Here is a 6,816-nt window from a genome sequence, read left to right as displayed (position 1 = left end):
CTGTAAGGAGAACTGCATAATTTATTCAGTATTGTTTGATTAAATTGCGAGGGTGATATCTTGTTACTAATGGATTTGTTGCTGCTCTACTTGACTTTTTTTGGCATACTCTCATTAATAAATTATTTATATTTAATGGTAATCTCATTCATTTTTAATAAATTATTAATTCGCAGGAGATAAGTGCAATATTTTTAGCAAAGAACTCTGAACGATTTTAAAAATCTAAAAGTTTTTCGAACGATTTATGTTAGGATTTTGTTTAAAAAATTATGTTTGTTGTAATAAAAGTTATTTAGGTATTTATACCCATTGTTTTCTAAACTATTTGTGCCTGTCACAACCGTCCCTGGAGGTGTGGGTTGATTTGAATTTGATACCAAAAGACAAAATCGAAATAATAAAGTAGTACCAGTAATCAAAACGAACTAATTATTACTAACAAAATTATTAATAGCAAACTTTGTATAAAATTACCCAGATATTTTGCTTCAAAACTACCACTTAGCTCAAGTGATCATATTCTGATTAACAAAACAAGTTGTAAAAAAATGTCACCGTAAACAATGAATAAATTTAGTAGTTTTAGCCATACATATCAGAATTGTTAGTGCAATTAATTACTCTGATATTCAACTCCTTCCAATTATTTCTCGTTATTATAAAAACGTTTAATATCGTAATAATGCGAGACCTTTATTGAAATCCTTTAACACAGGACCCATTAGTCTTGCGTCGCTTGACCTAGTCTAGCCAAATAAATCAGTGCTAAACGCTTTTGTCCGTTGATATTGATGTTTAAATAGTCTATATAAAGCTTAACGGTCGTCGTAAATTAACGGCTCGACATAGGACGAAATGAAATGGTAAATCTAATGCAACTAGATCACTAATTGCCAAGGGAACATTGGGTTGACATATAATATGATAATACCCATACTTCCAATACAAAGTAAAATCAAATACAAACTTGACTCACGTGTTTGAGGTTCGTTAAAAACATAAGGTGATTCGAGTGTAAAGAAGAAACGTAGATTTATTCATTTATTTACCAAATTTATTAAAATCATTGTTTGCATATATTTAAATCTAATCCCAAAATCTCACCACATATACTAGTCCTATCTCCCTACAAATTCTAGTCCTTTGAGCAACTTGAATAGGTAATACCAATAATTATTAACACTTACTTATAATTATTTACTCATCAAATATTGTATTCTTTAATATTTGTATAAAATTCGGATTATTGAAAAATAAACGTCATTGCTTTATTCAAATTATAAATTTTTTTATAAGACTATATGCTCCAAAAATCACCTATTAATTGAATAATTTCTTTTAACAAACAGTATTATTACATATAAAATACCTAAACTAAATATAAATTGGTTCCCCATGCTGCAAATCTATGAAACAATATAAAAACTATTTTATATATCATAGAGATAAATTTCATATATATCTCATATTGAACACGAAATATTGTGAATTGTGAATACAATGAAACTAAACTGTGAAAAACTTTTAATCCGCTTCCAGAAGTATCTGGAAAAGTATTTTCCGCTTCTATCATTTTTTATTCGATTTTATAGAATGAATTCGATTGCAAGGGAAATTAATTGAATCGGTGAGTAAGTTTCCAATCGTATGTTTATTAAATTTTGTAGGAAATAACTATTATAAATAAAAATCTTAAATAAAATTTGAATAAAATATTTTTTAAATAAAAAGCATTAAATGAATTATACTCCGTTTTATTATATAGTCAATTTCAGATGCTATTGTAGAGCATTTGAAAACCATCCCGTATTTTATTTATATTTTGTAAAATAATATAAAAAAATCTTATGGTTTTGTGTTTATATAGCAATATAATGAAATATATTATAGAAAATTGACATAATTACCTAAATTAAATTCCTATCACCCAGGGATTTCACCATTCACCTGACATTCACCATTGTGTTACAAATTCATCGCATATAGCTTATTGTACTTATAATAATTGCGTACAAGCTTCTTAGTAAATATTAATTACATCGCCTCGTTCCAAAATCTTTGAAGCTTTGCTTTGTAAACTTTTGCCAGAATTTTAATCTGATAGTCGACCTTTTACATCAGGGCGAATGTAATTTCTTAAAGGTACATATGAAGGCTTACCCAAAAGTAAATAAATTTTAATGAAATATCTACCGCATCCAAAACAGGTTTAGAGAAAAAACGTAATAAAATCGCGGTGGAAAATTTATGCTGATAATCTAATTATGGAATGCGCAAATATTATGATTTTGAAATATATGTAATGAATCTAAATTTATCTACGTAAACTTTTGATTTATTATACATCATATTATATTTGCAAAAAAAATATTTAAATTTTATAGAAATCATATAAACAAAGCATTTTAATTTAAATTGTTAGTTGTTCACATTTTAAAAAAATAACAATCATAGAAAATATAATCATTTATAGATAAGCGGTTAGTATAACATAGTGGTATATATTAGTTAAATAATCATCAATCGCTGATACTAAAATACTAGTATCCACCCTTTTAGCTAGAATAATAATATTTTGCATGGCATCGTTCTATAAAAAGGAAAATAGGTGGAACTACCCGTACTTAGGACATTCAGTAATTATTTTGACTGTTTTATTATATGGATCTTGAATGGCTGGTAACCCAGTAGTTGTCCAGTCCAGTTATGACTAATTATCTATACTCGAAGTATTTGCTGACATTTTTTATTATATATGCAACTATACCCACGAGAGGCGATTTTTACTTGAGCCCACATTTAAGATCTATAATCTCAATTGGAAATATGACATCAAAGTTGCCTGATGTCGGGCTATGGCGGTAGCGGGAATCGAACCAGCAAACCCGGGACTAGTTGGAGCTAGCCCTCGTCCTAACCGATATCGCCACCGCTGGCCCCTTTTTTGAAGATACTGATATTTTTTGAAGACAAATTTTTTTAAAACTAAAATTAAAAAACAAAACATACATACTACAAACACCCATACACAATTTTAATCTAACAGTGGATCTTTCATACCAAACTAAATGTAATTCCTTAAAGGTTGCTTGCAAAATCAAATTTATTTTTAATTCCTCAAAGTTGTAAAAATGCACTTATGACGTGATAGTTTTATGTTTGCTCGTTTTTGAGATTGGTTAGTTACCACGTACTCATTTCCCCAAACTACCTGGCAATAACCAACCGCAAATTCCCTATTTTTCTAGTGACGTCAGGGCGGCACCCACCTAAACGGGGTTAGGTGTTACACACGCCGCCGAAAGTTTTAAAAGCTTTTTCAGTCTCTGCATCCGTGCTTTACCTCGGTCACATTATATTCATTAATAAATATTTAAATGTCCCATGGCGACGCGAGTTTATTCTGTATACACCTGCGTCATTCTCCATTAGAACGGTATAACGATAAAGGACGCAGTTTTTCCCTAAAAGCATTTTTAATCCGTTTATTGTATTTCGGTGACATCGCGCGTGATATTGCCCGTCGGGTAGCAGATTGCTTTAGGCAGGATATAGAAAAAAGCACCGAAAGCGTATTATGGAATTTGTGTCGATAATTGGTTGCTGAAAAAAGTTTTAATTGGGTCGAATAGGATATATATTGTATGTCCTATATAGGAATACGAATTATTACACACACAAGCACACACATATATAATTTCTGTGCGAGAATTATAAGATTCTAGATCCTCCCCCCACAAAGTTGGGGGAGGAATGCGTAACGGCGGGATTGAGTGCGACATACCCAGGCAGAACACCTATCTGAGATGCATAAATGCATCATTTATTTCGCTATACAAAAAAACACACACACATACTTATTATAAGATATATAGTATGAGTAAGAATTGATAGATAACTTTGTCACTTGGTCGCAGGATATTTTTAACCCATAAGAAATAGCACTTTGGGTCGAATTTCCCGATATCAATAAGATTGCTTCAAAAATGGGTTTATAAATTGTACGCGAGAAAAGGTAAAGTTGAAAAAGTTTTGATTTATAGAAGATTTTGTTCGAGAAAGTAAACTTGAGTATATAGGTTTCTTATTACGAGATAAAATATCCTGAAAAAAATCCAGAAGATTCAAAGTATATGTGAAAGTACTGGAATAATATTTATTTTGGGAAATATATTATTCATGTTAGATTTGTCGCCTATAATAACAAAAAAAGTAATGATTATGAAAATCCTCAAATTAACATTATATCCTTTAAATTAATATTATATTAATACGTATATGACTTTGCTGATGCTTATATATATATATATATATATATATATATATACATATTACCTTAATTATTCCCACCTTGACCACAAAATATCGATTTCATCCTATTCTATATTATCCCATATTCTACAAATAGTATTACGTATTACAGGTAGTATTTTGTATCTACATTAGGAAACTTCTCTAATGTTAACATCGCATGTTTGTAATTCAATTTCATATTTAAGATGAAATATTTCTTCCTAAGAGAAAAAGTCACATGTTCGCAAGGTATGTGAGAAATGTCTTGACAACATGCCAGCGTTTAGTAGAGGTTTGACATATGTATGATACATGTATTACGTGGTTTTCGAAAATTACAAAGAAAAATGATATATATATATATATATATATATATATATATATATATATATGCAAAAGTGTGGCTCACCCTGAACAGAACTATCTGTCACAAATTCTGTACTATCTTCTGAAAGATAACCATATTTACTACCATTTATAATTCTAGAAAGTATATGACCAGAAGTATAGACTATTTAGAATTAATTACCGATTAATAATAACTAATTACAATAATGATTTATAACTACAATCATATCTACAACACTATACTAAATATGAGTTACAAGTTATAAATGCGTGCAACAATATTTGAGGAATTAGAGAAATTGTCTTATATTATTTTGCTCATATTATTCTCGATCATAACGAGCGTAATTTATCCCAATTTTATTTACTCTTATTGCCATAGATCTGAAGTTTTGCAAAAAAAAGTAATAAATGCTTTGATTTCTGTGAATTGATGAGTAAAATTAGATATATATTGGACCACACGCAATATTATCGATGAAAACATGTGGTTTCTTTTAACGTAAATACAGATGTGTAGAATATAAATAAGCATAAGTAGGTACTGATCGTAAAATTAATTAGTAAATAATTTTATCAATAATAATATTTTAAAATTAGCCAGAATGCAGGGAATGGATTTTGTGCATATTCGTTGTTAATCGTTAAATTTCTGTTTTAGCTAATGTAGCTCAATTAATAGAAGTCCACTGCATTTAATTAAACATTAAGTAAACATAACGCATTTTATAAATATCATGAACGTAAAACATGATTTTGACAATCTTCCAATAAATTAATTTCAAATTATCTAGAAATTCATCAATATCGACTCCGATTGCATCGGAGAATATAAATAATTCATGTGGTCAGGCGTAGACAATCGTCAGACAAGGAGAAATGTCTGTGTCCACCGACGCCGAGCAATGACATTTCTCACTAACTACGAGAATAGTTTCAGAAGTTATTTAATGTTCGGCACGCGTCTTCTAACTATGTTGTGATCGAACAATTTACGAAGATCAGTGCAAAGTTTTGATGTAAAATGACACTTATTAAGGAAAGGAATTTGAAGATTTACTAGAAAAATGGCTAAAGCATGTTATCGTGAATTTTGAGAAGATGACGAATTTGTTCCTCGTTCTTAGGTTCATATTAATAAATTAATTTATTTTAGTAAATAACTTTGATTATTTGCTACATTAAGGATATGATTCTGCAGGGATGAGAGGCTTAGTCTTTAAGAAAGTTATATAAAAACAAATTGTTATGCTAGAGCAGAAAGGAGGACATAAAATAGACTTGCAGGACAATGATTCATGAGAACAAAAGTTTGAAAAATAAACTAGAGGGGTGCATGGCATCGTGCCTTAAGGCAAATTGCTGGAACTTCCCGTACCAAAAATTATTATTTTTTTTAAAAGATTAACATTTTTGAAAAAAAAAATACTCTGAAAAATTAGATTTTTGAGAAACTATACATTTTTGACAAAAATTTACTTTGTTATAAAAAAGACTTTTTGAAAAAAAGTGTATTTTGAAATATTTTGGAAATTCTAAATTTTTTTCAAAGCAATCGTACTGCTTTAACTGCATATAGACGAAATATCAAAGCGCGTAAGCGCCGCGCCGTCGTCTGACGGATAAGCATTTGTACGGAATTCATAGGAATGTAAACAAAATTTATACTTATTGTTAAAATGTCTATAAAATATCTGATAATTTTATGTGCATATGTCTAATGATCATTTTTGAGCGCCAGATGACATTTTTTTTTTACTTTATTCACTAGATCTGCGAACCCGCTAAACCTGCGTTCATGAAAATTTGATCAGTTCTTCATCTTGTTAATACAAGTAAAATGTTTTACGAATTATTCAAATCGGACGCTCCGTTCTCTTAAAAACTGAGTTACCGTTTTTGGCACTTTTTGCCCCATATCTTCGGAACGGCTAGGCCTGCCTCCGCCAAAAACTAATCAGCACGTCTCTTTATCAATACGAATCGAATGTTTTTTGAATTATTCAAATCGCTTCATCCGTGTTCCCGAAATCGTCGAGGAAAATTTGTATCCGCACACACATACACACACATACATCCATTTTTTTCTAAGGTATGGCAAAATGTTCAAAAGGTTTTGAAACGTAAAGATATATAAAAATTTTCATTTTCGATATTTTTGTGATTACTAGA

This window comes from Ctenocephalides felis, unplaced genomic scaffold (assembly GCF_003426905.1).
Source record: "Ctenocephalides felis isolate EL2017-DRISC unplaced genomic scaffold, ASM342690v1 CF-g0.4_SCAFFOLD_01492, whole genome shotgun sequence".
NCBI classification, from domain to species: Eukaryota; Metazoa; Arthropoda; class Insecta; order Siphonaptera; family Pulicidae; genus Ctenocephalides; species Ctenocephalides felis.
This window is presented reverse-complemented; position numbering follows the sequence as displayed.